Source organism: Drosophila hydei, unplaced genomic scaffold (genome assembly GCF_003285905.1).
Source record: "Drosophila hydei strain 15085-1641.00,03,60 unplaced genomic scaffold, DhydRS2 tig00000149-arrow-pilon, whole genome shotgun sequence".
NCBI classification, from domain to species: Eukaryota; Metazoa; Arthropoda; class Insecta; order Diptera; family Drosophilidae; genus Drosophila; species Drosophila hydei.
The window spans coordinates 955,590-971,505 of NW_022045678.1; the positions used below are offsets into that span (position 1 = coordinate 955,590).

Sequence of the window (15,916 nt, forward strand, 5' to 3'; positions counted from 1 at the left end):
TTCGCTCATCTGCTGTCGCCTTTTGTGCTACCTTTTGCCCTTTTTTCTAGCTTTTTATATATATTTTGTGCGGCACGCTTTGCATAAACTAAATAAATTTCTTGGCCGCCCGCCTTACGGCCATGTCATAAAGTGGGCTGACTTGGATTTTGGTCCGTCCACAGCTTTTGGAGGCGGGTCTGGGCAGGGTGTCTGTTGGCAGTGCAGCTTCTGCTTTAAATTGCTGCGCCAGCTGACGGGTTGGGGTCTATGATGCGGCTGCTTCTTCTTCAACTGTAAGCCAGCGTTAAATTAAAGCGGAAACTGGCTTGTGCCGTCCTGCTCTGAGGAGAGATGGAGTGCTCGCCTGTGACTAGGCAGTCAACATGTTTGCTTTTGGCCGCTTTCTATGGCTCACATATCTCTGCCCCAACTGCTGCGTCTCCGGCTCTGGCAAAATTGTTGCAAAATAATGTTAAATGAAAAGCACAAAGTCATTCAGGCAGCCACACAGCGTCAGAGCGAGCGAGTGGACGGGCGGCATTAGGTGGGCTGGCATGGGCACTCGCACATACCGCCGCATCCGCTGACGACGTGTCGTTCCCCTCTGCGGCTACACTTTTTGCTGGCCGGCTTCCTCCGCGTCATCGTCACGCACATTCACTTTGCATTCATTCAACTCGAAGGCGAAGTCGTAGTTGTAGTCGTGGCTGAAGTCGAAGTCGCAGTGGAAGCCTCTGTCGAAGACGTTGTTGTTGTTTCGGCTTTTTAGCAGCAATTGAGTTTGAGATTCATTCACAGTTAAAGCCAAATGATGCGATAACCAAACGTGCTTTCTAATTCCGCAGACAGCCACAGATTGCACAGAGAACCATTCAGACAGCCAACTGAAGTTAAGAGTCAGTTAAAGCTCAAAACTTGACTACTCAAGTGACTGCTATTTTTCTATATAGCAGAGCTCTGCAGCTACCTATGATAGGTGCCTTTTCGACAGAAAGAGAGACCTACCTGAAGGTATATTTTAAAGCTTATGGATAGCTCTTAAGGTTCTAAGATTTTGAAATGGACTTGGCTTAAGGGAAAATTCTCTCTTGTTCTATCTGGTTCCATTGGACTTTCCTTCTCTGAGCAAGTCAAACTTTTCTTCATGCATTTAGACATTTTCCTTTATAGCTTTTCTTCCTTTCTTCCGTAAAGTCATCCATCTTTCGAGCTGCCTCCTGTAATATTACCAAAACTTTACTTTGGCATATTTATTTTTGCATTCCTCGATAGCTAACGAGATCCTCGGCTCAATTTACGTGTAGCCAATGGCCACGCTGTGCTCCTCCTTCGCTGATGTTTATCTAACAAATGTGTCCATTCTGGCTGGCAGAGCTGGCAACCTGAGCAACCTTATCGACTGCCTGATGACTCCTCCACGGCCAGCAAAATATATCCCCACCAAGTGCATGCATGCAAAAAATGGGAAATGGGCAACGTCATGTGGCAATTTGTCACGCCGAGGCAGCTGCTGTTGCTGCAGCAGATACAGCAACACCCGCTCCGAGACGACTCTGCGTGTGTGTTGGTTTTTCCCTTGACTCTTGTCAATAACTCAGCGCTTAATTGCTCATCTTTCAACGTCGCAGGGCGCAGGTACTTCGCCTCGGCCCTAGCGGCAGCCTTTGACGCTCGACGCAGCCGAAACAAATTAGAAAATTCTCAACTGCAGCAGGGAAAGACATAAGGAAGAACGCTGCCTTCAAGCGTAACCAACTGTGTAATGCCTGTTTACAGCTAAGAGTGGAATCAGTTTTAGTTAAACAGAGAGGTTTTTTTTATCGAGATCGGCCTTGACTGAAGAGATTATCGAAAGTTGTGCCTGAACTCTGTATACTTTTAGGTTTTTATTACAGTTAAAGTTACCAGATGTAGATCTGGTCTACTATATGTTGATCTGATCTTCTATATGCTGATAATATGTTGCGCTAACTCTTAAGTTGTAGCAGCTAGAACTTCTCTTAGCTTACAAATTTCAAGTCAATTTAATAAACTGCAATCGATCTTAGATGATGAAAATTCTAGATTTTTAGAGTTGCCAAATAATTCTAAGACTCAATCAGATAAAAGTAAAAAAATCTGTTTAGTTCTGGCAGCTCTCAATATTTTTTATAGATTTTAACCTAAAGTAAGCCAAAGCTAAAAAATAATACAGAAATATAAAAATTACAGTCTGCAGATGGCGACTCCATGAAGCCAATAAACTCTTTTGGCCTCGTAAATGCGCTGCTTGACAAATGCTGCCTGTCATAGTTTTAACTGGCTGTGCTTCATATGCGCCAGAGCAGCCAGCGCAGCCGCAACGATGCACTGAAATAGCGATCTACGAATGCAGCGATCTAGGTATCCGGCAGCCGCCTGCTGCTTGCTGCTTGCTGCCCGCTGCCTGCCACACAATGTAGGTTAAATTAATAGTGACACTCGCTCTGGAGCGAGAGGAGCGCGTGGCAATGCCTTCTGGTTAGCCAGTTGGACGTTGTTGCACCTGGCGGCGCTTTGAGCGCTCTGAGTGCTGCGGGCTGATGCTTGCCACGTTTTGTGGCAAATACGCGGCGCGCTGTTTGTTTTTTATTTTTCGTTGCAGCGCGCGAATATTTCATAAATTGAAATGTACAGTTAGTTAATTACACGCTCAATTGGCTCTAAAAGTGGCATTAGGCCAGGCGTTCGGACCCGAGTGGCTGCTGGCAGAACCAGCCTAGCAATTTGAGCTCAGCGAGTGCATTTTTAATGGTTGTCATAAAAGATTTATCGCCCAATGGTCAGCCAACTTTAGCGCATAGAGGCGTCAGCCGCATATACTCTACGTACACATGTATATAAAGTCAATTCACAGTTGGCCTGTCGATGAAATTGTGATATAATAGCCGCTTGCAAAACCAGCTGCAGCAGCGCAATCAGCGGGAAAGGGTCATGGTTCGATGGAAACTAAATTACTTTTAGATTTTGCAATAATCAGGAACTTAAGATGGATAGAAGTATATTTATATACGGTTGAAGTAGTGCTCTAGTGGAGTATGCCTAACTGGGATATACCCTAACCTACTTCTGGAGTGAGAATAGCTCAGCATAGAAATTTGGAACAGTTTTTCCTGAAACTTATGAATCTAGTTAAATGTGAAGAGTTGAAAAAGTAGAGAGCTCCAAACTTGCATATACCCTGCCCAAATTTTAGAGTAAATATAGTAAGGACTAGCATAAAAATTTTAAAGAGTTTTTGCCGATTCGTCTATGAAACTAATGAATCTAGATATACATATATGAATATATTATTATAATATATATTTATAATATATTATTATAATATTATAAAGGAGAATGCCCAACTTGCATGTACCCTGCCCAACTTCTAAAGTTAATTTATTATATTATCGTACAATAAATCTTAGCATAGAAATGTGCAATTAATAAATCTAGATCAGATTTATCATCAGAGTGGGGAATGCCCGACTTACCCAAACCAACTGCTGGGCTGGAGCTGAGTCTGTTCCTTTACAGCTCCTGCACATTTGAATAAATGTTATACAAATTATCCCAGCCATATAAAATTTTAGAGTATCCAACTAGACGTACATAGCAAAGCAGCAGGAATGACTGAGTTATCTTAAAGAGAAATAATTGAAATTTGTACTCAAGGAAAGGCTAAATGTCTACAGCTGTTCGACACTTAAAGTCAAGCTAAAGACAAGTTGAAAAGGCTCTAGAGCTCTAGAACTTCCGCCATTTCCTTTCTATATACTTTCTGGTATATCTTCCAAGAAGTAAAGGAAGCACAGAAGTTAAATTTAAGAATACGATTTCTAATTTTAGCTCCTTTTCAGCTAAATTTGATCTTTCTTTAACAGTTTGCTAGAAATCTCAATTACCTTTTCACATGTTCTCTATCAAATTTCATTTTCCTTTCATAAAACGCCCCAATTTAGTCATTTAAAAATCTAGCTAACTAGACACAGCTCATCAATCAAAAGAGTTTTCATTTGAAATGTCAACACACGCACACACACACACACACACCTCACGGCTAAATCTGTGTGTGTCTCTGTTAAGAATTAAACAAATTGCGTACCCGCGTGCTGAAAATTTAAACATCAAACTGTGTTTTGGGCTGACTTCCTGATTAACTCGAAAATAGAAGACAGCAACAACAATTGAAAAATGCCCGCAACGAAAATGCCAACGAACCAAATTGATTAATTGATGAAACGCAGCGCAGTTTTCATGGAAAAAAGAGAAGAGAAAAAAAACGCATTTCTAAAGTAGAACACATCAATGAAGCTGGCATGAGAGACAGAGACTGACATATAGAATGTGTGCGTATATATATATATATATTGTAGGCCACATGGCTCGACACAATTTGCATAAATCGAAACACAAAACAAACGAAAAAAGTCGAGCTGCAAATCGGGAGCAAAAGATATTTATCTTGTCTGCCGCGCCGAGTGCTTGAATGAGTGTCAAATTAAATTGATCAATTAAGCAATTGACGTGACGGCTGCTCTCTCTCTATCTCCATCTCACTCGCTGGCTGTCTCTATCTGTGAAAAATGCAGCAAATGAAGGCAGAGCGCAGGGCGCTGGCAGGCAAGACTTAATGCAACTTCTACATGCACAACAAGTGACGCAAATTGTGGAGCGTGCTGAAAAGAGCTTGTGGGAGGCCGGATTGGGCTGGTGAGTGGGCGCACGAGAATGGGCGTGTCAGCTGCTTGTGACAATTTCTGTCAATTCAGCGGCGCTAATCAAGCGAGCAACTGTGCAGCATTTAAATGGGTTGTAGCTAGAAGTTGGTGCAATGGCTGGAGCTGCTGGAGCTGGTGTCTGATAGCTAGACAAATTGGCTGCGATTGCAGCTCGTGGTTGCTGCTGGCGGCTTAAAGCACAACATGCGGGCTGTTTGCCAGCAGCAGACGGCAGCGTCATATAATCCATCAAGCCAGGCAGACAGTTGCAGCAGTGAAGACGCCTCGACGCATTTACCCAGCTGTAATCAAATCAAATGACAACGCAGACAGCAACAAGAGAGAGAGAGAGAGAGAGAGCAGCAACGCTGACTCCTGTGCGCGATTTCTGTGACTATTGTCGCATTTGATGGCCAACACATCTGATGATTTAATAATACCAAGTGAGCACAAGTAATGAAAGAGTGAAGTGTGTTGCCAGCAGCAGCGAGCCAAGTCAGTCTGGCTTAAAGTCAGCAAAAGAAATACTAAAATAAAATTTGCATAGCTGCCACACGAGCGACAGTTGACAACTTTTTCCTATATATATTTATACCTCTTCAGTATATGTGTATATATTTGCCTGGCACACAAGTAGCTGCCGCCTGTCATTCTCTAGTCAAATGTATTCTTCTATTATGCTGACAGTCTGACTGTCTCTTGACTGCTGACTGTTGACTGTGCGACTCTGCGGCTGTCTGTCTGCCACTTGAAAGCCAAGCAGGAAGTTTTTGCACAGGCTTCAAGGCACTTTAAGCACAGTGCATATTGATTTTCTACATGTGCCCAAGTTCATTAAAGTCACATCAAGGCCCAAAAAAGAAACAGAAACGAAAACAAACAAATATGCTCTGCCCACATTCCGACCGCAAATAGACACGAGATGCGCCCACAAATCAACGCCTAACCGCAACGGCGCCAGGGGAAAGATACCCAAAAAACCAAAAAAAAAGAACAAAATTAAAAAAAAAACTCGACGCCATTTTGTCTGTGCCCGGCCATTAAATATGCAAAAAGCAACATGCGAAAAGTGAAAGAAAAAAGTGTTGCATACTTTTAGTTGCTGCGTCAAACCGCAAAAAGGCAGCAGAGGCAACAAAAAAAGGCGCACCGAGTCGAACCGAAGCGAGCCAAAGCGTCGCTCGCAACAGGAAGCCGGAAAAATAAATAAAAAGGCGCGACGAGACAACGGCGCTGCGACCCGCGCCGTTGTCCCTCTGCTCGCCCACCAGGTTCACAGACCGCGAGCCATTCATTAGCATAGACATAGAGCGCAATATTGAATTTCTATGCCTGTATGAGTGCTCAAGGGTCGTCCAATGCGAGTGTGTGTGTGTGTGCGGGGGAGGTCATAAGGTTGCGAAAAAATGCTTCACGCTTTGGCAGCCTGAGCAAATCACAGTGCTGAGAACGAAGACGAGCCCAAGCAGCGCCTGGGGATCAAATTAGTCGAGTTTTTTGAAAAGAATGCGACAAATGTTTGACTCCACACACACATGCACACACACACACACACACACGTATGTATATATGCATGCTAAGTGCTGCATAAAGTGTTTCACAGGGAATAAGAGCGCAGCCAGCAAAGCTCTCTGAAGCACCGCCCTGCCAGTCGTCACATGTCACTCAGCAAAAACAGGAAGTGAATAACGGCAAATGCTAGCATATGGACAGCAGTAGAGCGACAAATTAAAGAAAGTTTCAGGTAAGGAGCTGTATGACAAAGTAATGAATACATATATAAAACTCTCTCTCTCTCTTAAGTAATTTTAGCTGAATATGAATATGGACAGGAGTTAGGCAAGGCAAAGAAGCAGCAGTCAAAGGGTTTTTGGGGGCAGGGATGAGGCTATGGGCATGCGACATCCCTCAACGGCTTGTTAAGCCACAGCTGATAAGCTCGCCTGGGCATTCACTTAACTGTCAATGGTAGAGGCGGCTCAACAGCCACGCCCCCCGCCTGCACAGCACATCCTGTGGATCGCTTTGTCTGCGGCTTGTCAGCAGTCTCGACATGAGTATGTGTGTGGCCCTCTGCTGGAATTTTTATGAATTATATGCGAGGCTGCTCCAAAAAAGAAGAAAAAATAAAAATATGTAAAAATATTTTCGAGGATGACGATGACGACGACGACGACATTGACAATGAGGCAGTAGTAAGTGGCTGCCAGGCGGGCGCAACAACAAAGCGCTGATTGACAGGAAGGCATACAAAAGCGAAGCACATGGACAGGCAGACGAGTGACGAGACAAAATGCCAGCACAGCGGCAGGGCAGGGCAGGGCATAAGCCTGGCCTGGCCTGGGCTGCCACAGACAATCGTTAGGCCGAGCAACGAAGCGTGGCCCAGGACATGTGGGTACGTGGGTACAGACTTTGAGCCCAGTCGTCTCAAGCTCTATCGATTTTCGTATGCAGCAATTGCAGCTGCGAGGCAGCGGGTTCATCGCTGTGTACCGTTAACACTCATTGTTTTCACATGTTTTTAATGATGATGGGCAGGAGAAGTGGAAAGCCTCGCCTTGCCGCATAGCCAGACAAATTAGCAACGCTTGATTAATTTTTATGACGCGTACTGTAACTGAGAGGAACAACAAGCAGCTCAAGCTCGCAGCGAGCAGGTGAGCGGCAACGCCGACCTCTACTCGACGGCAGATACAAAATGTATCTTTCAGATACAAAAAGTATCTTTCATGTGCACATCTGTCGTCTAATGATGCGCAATTAGGCAAATAGCCTCTAATTTGCTGTTGTTGATTTCGTAATGCAGGCAAAGTTTGTTTGCTGCACGTGTGGGCGTGGCATGCAGCGGCTTGGGCCATTTGATTATAGAAATCATGTACTGAACAATTGTGACACAGTTGCCCATACGCCCCCCTCTCTCTCTCTCTATCTCTCTATCGGCAGCCGGAAAGGCGGCTTGTTGAAAACTTTTGTTTTGTTGTTGTTTTGGCTATTTTTGTTGTTGCTGTTGCTGTTGCTGGCCGGGTTAACGTTGACTCGTTGTGGGTTTTGTGGTCATAAAATTTAACGCTTGTTTGGGCTGCTGTTGCTGCTGCTGCTGCCGCTTGCAGGAAGGCTTTATTAGCTGATTGTTTTTATAAGGTAATGGGCATTAAATGACTACTTTGTTGCGGTACCGTAATATGCAGCTGGCTATGCACAAAAGAACCCAAGCTGTGCTGCAGTAATTGCAGTAGAATTTCATATATGTAAACGAAATATGAATGAGGTATTTACTGAGAGGCATTGCTATCCAAATATGAGACAATTTTAACGATTATATATAAATTATATGAAGAGAAGGAATCTTAATCATTAAGATTTAATGTCATTTAATGTTTTGGGAGCAAATAAATACTAGAATAAAGACTCTTCTCTCATTTCTACCAAATCTAGTCCTATGTGAGTGCCCTTAAGATCTAGTCTTTGCATAGTGAAACCTCCATTGAAATGTGTATTCATATAAGAAATTCTTTCGTCCATTACCTCTTTCTTAAAACACAATTATCGCGCAAAGATTCCCAGCAAAGCCAAGCCCTGCTTTTCACACGCAGCGACTGACTTCCTTTTGAGCTGCATCGCTATCTAAGCAACGGGTCGACCCTTATGACATGGTTGCTCGATATTCTGTGATACACTCGAACCTTATATGAAAGAGACACTGAATTCGTCACATGGACGGCCCCCTCCAGCGACTCAGATGCGAATGCAACTGCGACGATTTCGTTGAGCTAATTAACTTTCGGTTACAGTTCACTGCGCAAATTTGCGAGCGGGCAATGAGAACGAGCCAAGGAGCAGGGGACACACACGTAGTGCCACGCATACTCTACATATAAGGCATATTAAATTTGTATTTAGTAGCGCTGAGACGTTGAGCGGAAATGAATCGCCGCTCATCAAGTTGAGAGTCGCTCGCTGACGACTTCCCGCATTTGCTGCCCAGCCCGTCCTTTGTCATATAAGCACATACACACATACACACATGTGTACGTATGTGTGAGCATGTCTAGTGTGTGCTTTGTTGTTTGATCAGTGGACGCATTCGATTCGTAAGAGGCATTCAAGCAAGTCGCAGCTCGAAATTAGCCAGACGCTGTCGTCACAAGCAAAACACAACATTTTACGCATCACAAAATCATAAAACGTCATTAGCGCCCCGTTCTGCTTGGACTCAGGGTCACGAACCCAGCCTACGAATCCATCAAAATGCGGGAAGACTCATCCAAAATAAATTTGGTTTGGTAATTGAGTTCTAAGTTGGCGAATGCACAAACTTATTTTATTTTAATTTCTGTTTCTTTTTTTTTTTTGGGAGTAAACCTTATGCACAGCTCGGCTCATTAATCAATGCTGTGCACACACACCCTCTCGGTTACTCTCTAGCTGTTATCTGGCTTTAGTTTATTTTTTGAAAAAGTTTTGTCATACATGCAAAGTAATTTTTCACAGTCAACACATTTGTTTTCAGATACCAGGCTGACGAAACTTGTTTCACTCGGCGAAGTTAGATACTAAAATAAGGGGCGGGGACAGCCGGTTCCATTCGGTCTAGTCCAGTCCAGCGGCAACTGCTTAGCTCACATCACGCCCCTTTCGGGCACATTAGTCGGCTATGCAAATATAGCGCCCGTTTCCCAAGTGTATATCGTGATGGGTCGCACGCCAGGTGTCAAAAAATATTCGAATGGAACTTGTCATTTCTGGATGGCCGTGTTACCATTTTGCCTTCCTCCCCGAAATGGGCAACATGTTTGCGTAATTAGAGCGAACCCTCTTTAGCCAGTCCGAGGGTTAAGTGCCAACTGTTGTAGCACCAATTTCTGGATCAAATGGAAGCACAGAAAAGGGTTAAACTGTTCTGCTCAAAGTAATCAACCAGAAATGTATCAAGAATTTTTGAACAGTTAAAACACTTTTTCTAAGAATTTGGGTTTATTTCAAAAATAAATGATAGATTGCCAGAAGTCTAAAGTGCACGAAAAATTTTCCAAATGAAGTTGAACTTTTGAAGAAGCATATAAATAGTATACGAAATATTCAATATGAATATCTTGAGTATCATAAAAAATATTAATATCTTTAAACAATTTTTCAATTTCATTAATATTTTAACATTTTTACAGAAAAAATAACATTTGGGTAAAAATTATCATTAAAATTATTATTACAGATAATAAATAAAATTTTAAATATTTAAAATAATAATTATTAATGTATTAATATTTAAAGTGTTTCTTTAATTATTAAATATAACACATATATCATTTAAAACTTCTAAAATTTTATTTATTATATAAAAAATAAAATATTTATATAATAATAATAATAATAATAATAATCAAATTTTAATTAAAATATTTTGACAATAATTTCGCTATAATATATTTAATTTCAAGTTTGTTTTTTATTTATTTATCATAAATAATAAAATATAAATATATCAAAATAATTTCTTTAATTTAAATATTTTAAAAATAATTACATTTGAATATATTTATACTTCAATTTAATTTTAGCTTTTTTTATTTAAAAGAATATATATATTTATGTTTTCAGTTTATTTTAGTTTAGTTTTAACCGAACTAATTTATATACATAAATATAATTAAAGAATTGAAAAATACAACTTTGTTGGACTGCTAAAACTGACAAATTCCCAATTTGTTCATCTGCAATTCACGTCTGTCCAATACAGTAATTTCCTTTGGTCTGCTTTAGTCTTTTTTTAAAGTAAAATGCTTTTAGTGCTCCATTTTCTAAGCTCTGCTGACAGCCTGAAATATTTGGGATACTTTAACAAGCACTTTTTTTACTAATTAAGCGCCCCACACGCTACGACCAAAACCAAAGCGAACTGTGGAAAACTTCAAGTTGTTTCGCCTTTAAAAAAAAAGTGGAAGAAACGTCTGTAGGGGCAAAACAAGAGCAAAGCTGGCGCCAAGTCGTTACATGAAAAAATTCTCAACTACATGCTAAGACACACTCACTCACACACACACACACACATGCAGCACACATAGATACAGTGGCTACTTTTATGAGCCGCAACACTTGAAAATTTTCTCACAACCAGACGCTGACTTTGGCGTCGACGTCGACCGCAAGAAATAATTTCCCTTAGCTGCATTTTTACAACTTAACACAGAGCACTGAAAAAAACCTGGCGAACAATAAAAACAAGAATGAAACTAAAGGAAAAAATGCCAGCTCGCTCTGAGGGTGGGGGCGTGGCAGCTATTTGGCTGCCCCAAAAAAAAAAAAAGAAAAAATATAATAATGTTTGCCTTCTGTTTCTTTTCCTTGGCCATGCACGACTGCCTGCAGAGGTGCTGAGGGGCCGGCAAATAGTAGAAATTGTGGCACCTGTGCTGCGCTGTATCTTTGCAGTCGTGTATCTGTAGCTTGGTATCTTTTTTGTATCTTTGCCGACAACGGCAGCAACAACAACAACAAATAAACTGCCGGCCAAGTTATGACAGTCGGCCGCAGGAAACATTATTCTTAGTTAGATGCTAATTAATTAAAGAAGAACATACAGCCCAGGGGCCATTCGGTGGCCCATACCACGCACACATACATATGGAGCTATATGTGGGCAGACGTTGTCGAAGCAACACGCTGCATGACATACTCTCAGTGCATGATGAGCATAAATTTCAACTGTCCCGCTGCCAGAGTCTGTGGGAGGACTCAAGGCAGGAAGTGTTGCTCTGACCAGAAGCATTAGATAGAGAGAAAGAATCCATTAATTCTGACAGGCTAAAGTTGGCTGAAGTTAAGAATAGCCAGGTACATGTTCTGAATGTCAGCGGCATCGGTAACTTTTGGGAGACCAAAAATTAGGCAAAATTTCGAATTGAAATTGTATCTGAATATGAAATAAAAACTCAAACATCACAATAAATTTGGGATGTATTTGAAGAATATATGAAGTTGAAAGCAGAAAATTAAATTTAATGTGATATATTTAGAGGAATATTTAAGAATTATGAGTATTTGAAAATATTTCAAAAGCATAAAATAATACATAAATTTTATTGAATTTAAATTAAATATTAACTGAATTTGGGATTTTACATAAATATGAATATAAAAATAAACATACATAAAATATTGAAATAATATCTTTAATTTATGAATATGAAAAAAAAACTATTGTTTATTGAGTATAAAATCAAATATCATATTCAAAGCTTATAAATATTTATGTCTGAAGCATTTGAATATGAAATTTCATTTTGAGAGCATAAAATTTATCATATATTTTGAATACAAATTGAGCAATATTCTATATTTAAATTTTGAATATGATTTAAATATGAATAAAATAATTAAAAATAAAAATAAATATTAAAAAAATGTAAAATGAATTATTAAATTAAATTTTGAATATATCTGAAGAATATGAGTAAATAAAATTTGAATATAGTTGCACAATATAAAATATTGTTTTGAGAGTACAAAATGAAATTATAAAAATTAATGTAAAATTTAAACAATATTTATAGAGCATCATATGAAATATGATATTAAACATCATAAACAACATAAATATGTATGTGGAAATTCATTCTTAAATTATAATATGAAATATCTTAGAGATTCTAGAGTTGTTTCAACTAGAACAAAGAATTTTCTTTTGTGTATAACATAAATATTATTAGTAAATAAAACAAATATACATATGTAGGCATTAATTAAAATTATTTAGACTAGAAGCTGAGTTGGAGTTGATTTCTGTGAACTCCAAGTCGAAATTAATTTCGTTTCATGATAACAAAAAAATGAAAATATTTCTTTTAACTTTAGCATTTAGTTCTCTATTAATAGATAGCATTATTATGTTTAATGAAACACACACTCATTAAATATTATGTATGAATATTATATGCATTGTTCAATAGAGTTTCGCAAAGTTTTCTAGCTAAGCTATTTCGTTGCCTATCAAGGTCCAGCACAATAGCATCAGAGCAAACAAGATAACGAAAACTTTGATCATAATGCTAATAAAATCGACCACAACCGAAGAAGATATGCTATATGTATATGTATGTATATGTGTATATATTTTTGTATATACACAGGCAGAAGATGAGGAAAAGTTTTGAAGATTATTATGATGATTGCGCCGCAATGGCGCCTGCAGGCAGGCAGCCCCAACGTGCTTTAGCTGCCAACTTGTTTACATAAATTTTAATTGCTGTAATTATGATTTTTACACGAAATTAATTATGCATGCGCAGTAGTAGCAGTAGCTGCAGCAGCTTGAATATCTTAGATATGTATACGGCAGATTGAGACACGCAAACGATTCAATAAAAACTAATCTTTGGTCTGGCTAAACTCATGGGCACATTTATGCTTAGCTTTAGATCTGAGCCACTTTAATTATGAAATTGTAGTGGGAAAGTAGCTCGTATCTTACAAATACAAAGCATCTGCTGGATGCCAGATAAGCAGGTCGTGTCAGCCTAAAAGATCTTGCGCCAGCTGATAAAGAAAATGGAAAAGAAAATTCATTTCTAGTTTTCAGTTTTTCTCCCACTTTTTGTTGACCTGCTTAGCCGTTTGGCTGCTGTTTCGTATCCATTAGATACAGCAGGTTATTTTGATTGGCCTGGCGCGCTGACAGTTTGACTTTTGTTAATTTGTGTTTAATTAATGTTCAGTGTGGCACACTGAATTCCACACACGCCACACGCCACATGCCACATGCCGCAGCCGAAAGAGTTGTGTTTTAAAACTATTTGCAATCAAAGGCAATTTCCTGGCGACTTGCTCATAATTGCACTAAAAAACAGTTTTATTTATTCGGTTTGTTAGCTTCATCAATCGAAACAGGTTTTGATCGAAGTTGTCCAATAGTAAAATATAATAGGACAGCCAATCGAGAACCCGTCTCAGGTTTACGCATTTGTTTCTTATTCACTCTTCGCTTAATTAAACAATGATTTGTTTATTTATTCATTCATTCGATTCACTTTGTGTCACAAAATGTTGTCATAAATACTGAAAATGAGACTTTAAGTGCTTCGTTTCTATTTTTCGGACTTGATTTACGGCAGACCTTGGAGTCAAAGATGCGACATAAATAATACATTTAATTCAAACAATCAAAACTCAATAAATATGATCTATAAAGTTTTCTAAAATATTGAATTTATTTTAGTTAAGTAAAAAAAATCATTTTTCATATAAATATTACATATGAAATAAAACTGAAATTCATAATTTAAAATGAAGTCAATTTGTCAACAAAAAAGTTGCTGAATATTTTGTAACATTTTGTAAAGTGATTATAATATTTCAATTAGCTTTAAGTATTTTTTTTTAAATCCAATAGAATCATTTTTACTTTTTAAATAAAAAAATAATAATATAAATCTTATAAATTAATTAATATTTTTATAATTATTATCAAAGTATCTACCAATTCAGTTAGTCTTAATATTATAAAAATAGCTTTTTAATATAAGCCAGAAGGGTTTTTTGTAGCTGAGAAAAAGGTTTTCTTTGTTGAAGTTTCAATCAAAATATGCGTTTGAATATTTTATATATATATATATATATATATATATATATATATATATATATATATATATATATATATATATATATATATATATATAAAGTATACACTGTTCTTCTATTAAGTTATATACAAATGTATTAAATATATATATATATTTTTTTTGTTTAAAAAGTTTAAATAAAAAACAATATTTTTAAAAATTTTTAAATCTTTAAACAAAACTTATAAATCAATTTGAATTGCTTTTAAAAAGTAAACTGCCTAGGTTCAATTGACTTAATAATATAACTTTTATTATTATTCTAATTTTGTATATATTCATAGCAAATCTTTTATTCGCTTGTAAAATATATATTTTTTTTAATACACAAAAAGTTGTATTAAGAAATATTTAACTTAGCCTAAAACTTCTATTTTAGATTTATGACAATAAAAAGTTATTTTTAACTTTTATTTTAATGTTTATATATAAAGACATGCTGCAATAAGCAATATTTTTTATTTATTTTGCTGCCTAAGAGTCGAACATTTTTTTCTAACTTTTTATTTCATTCCATTTCGACTTAAGTTTAGTTTTCATTGCACTCGCACTCACCTAATTTGAAAATATTTGTCGCCTCAAATGTTTTCAATCAGTTGATTGTAGATTGTATCCTTTGCTTGTATGCATTGTATATAGGGTATATTATGTATAGTTATTATATTTGCTGTATATATTTTTATTTTATTTTCCTTTTTATATAATAGTTAAAAAGCGTTGCACAAACACACACACAATCAAGAAATGCTAAACACAATTTTTGATAGATTTGTAAATGCAAATTAAATGCAGTCGAAGCTGTTGCAATTATTTGATTTATCTTATTATTACTCTGTTGCTGTTGTTGTTGCACTGTTGCACTGTTGCTCGCAGCTTGTGTATCTTGTGGGTTGTTTTGATATGTTTAGCACATTTCGGCTGTGAAATACTTTTGGCTTTAGTTACATGCCACAGGCAGCCGGAGGCGTTTATTTAACGGCTATTGAACTTGGCTTGCATTGCTGGCGCCGACCGGTGCACAGGTGCCGCATTTTGTTTCGCCTAGCATTGAGATACTTTTGCGCAACTAACAGTATCTTGTATCTGGTAACATTAACTCGCACACGCACACTCACGCGAAGCACGTAACACCGAAACCGTCGCCGATCTGCACAGAGCTGAGCGTTGTTGTTGCCGTCACGAACGTTGGGATGAGACTGAAACTGGACGAGACTGGTTCCACTGTTGCAACCACCATTGCCGACCGAATTGTCGCAACAACGCCGAACGTTCTGCCGCTGTCGCTATCTCTGCCACTGCCGTTGTCGTTGCCGCTGCCGTTGCCGTTGCTGCTGCTGAGCTGCTGCCGTTTCGCTTGTTGTAACGCGCCGAACGAAGGTTGACGAGCGATTGAATTGAACGAACGTTGTAAAGCTGCTCAGGAGCCGCATTTCGTACACGGACGTTCATGTAAACGAGCAACGACGACAATCTAACTTCAGTGTGGAACTCAAACAGAGAGCGACAGCGTTTGGCTGCTGAACAAAATACAGAGATTAAAGCGAGCGAGAGAGAACGAGGCATAGAGAGCGCGGGTTTTTTTTTAAGTAAAGAGCG

General features: G+C 38.5%; 1 protein-coding gene across 1 annotated transcript in view; it reads right to left on the reverse strand.

Annotated features, from left to right (window-relative positions):
• Positions 1–15,696, reverse strand: part of LOC111602263 — a 42,535-nt gene extending 26,839 nt beyond the window's left edge. Inside the window, exon 1 of the mRNA XM_023319258.2 lies at positions 14,876–15,696. The gene's annotated coding sequence lies outside the window, so the exon portion shown is untranslated. The remainder of the gene's footprint in view (positions 1–14,875) is intronic.
• Between the last annotated feature and the right edge of the window lie 220 nt (positions 15,697–15,916).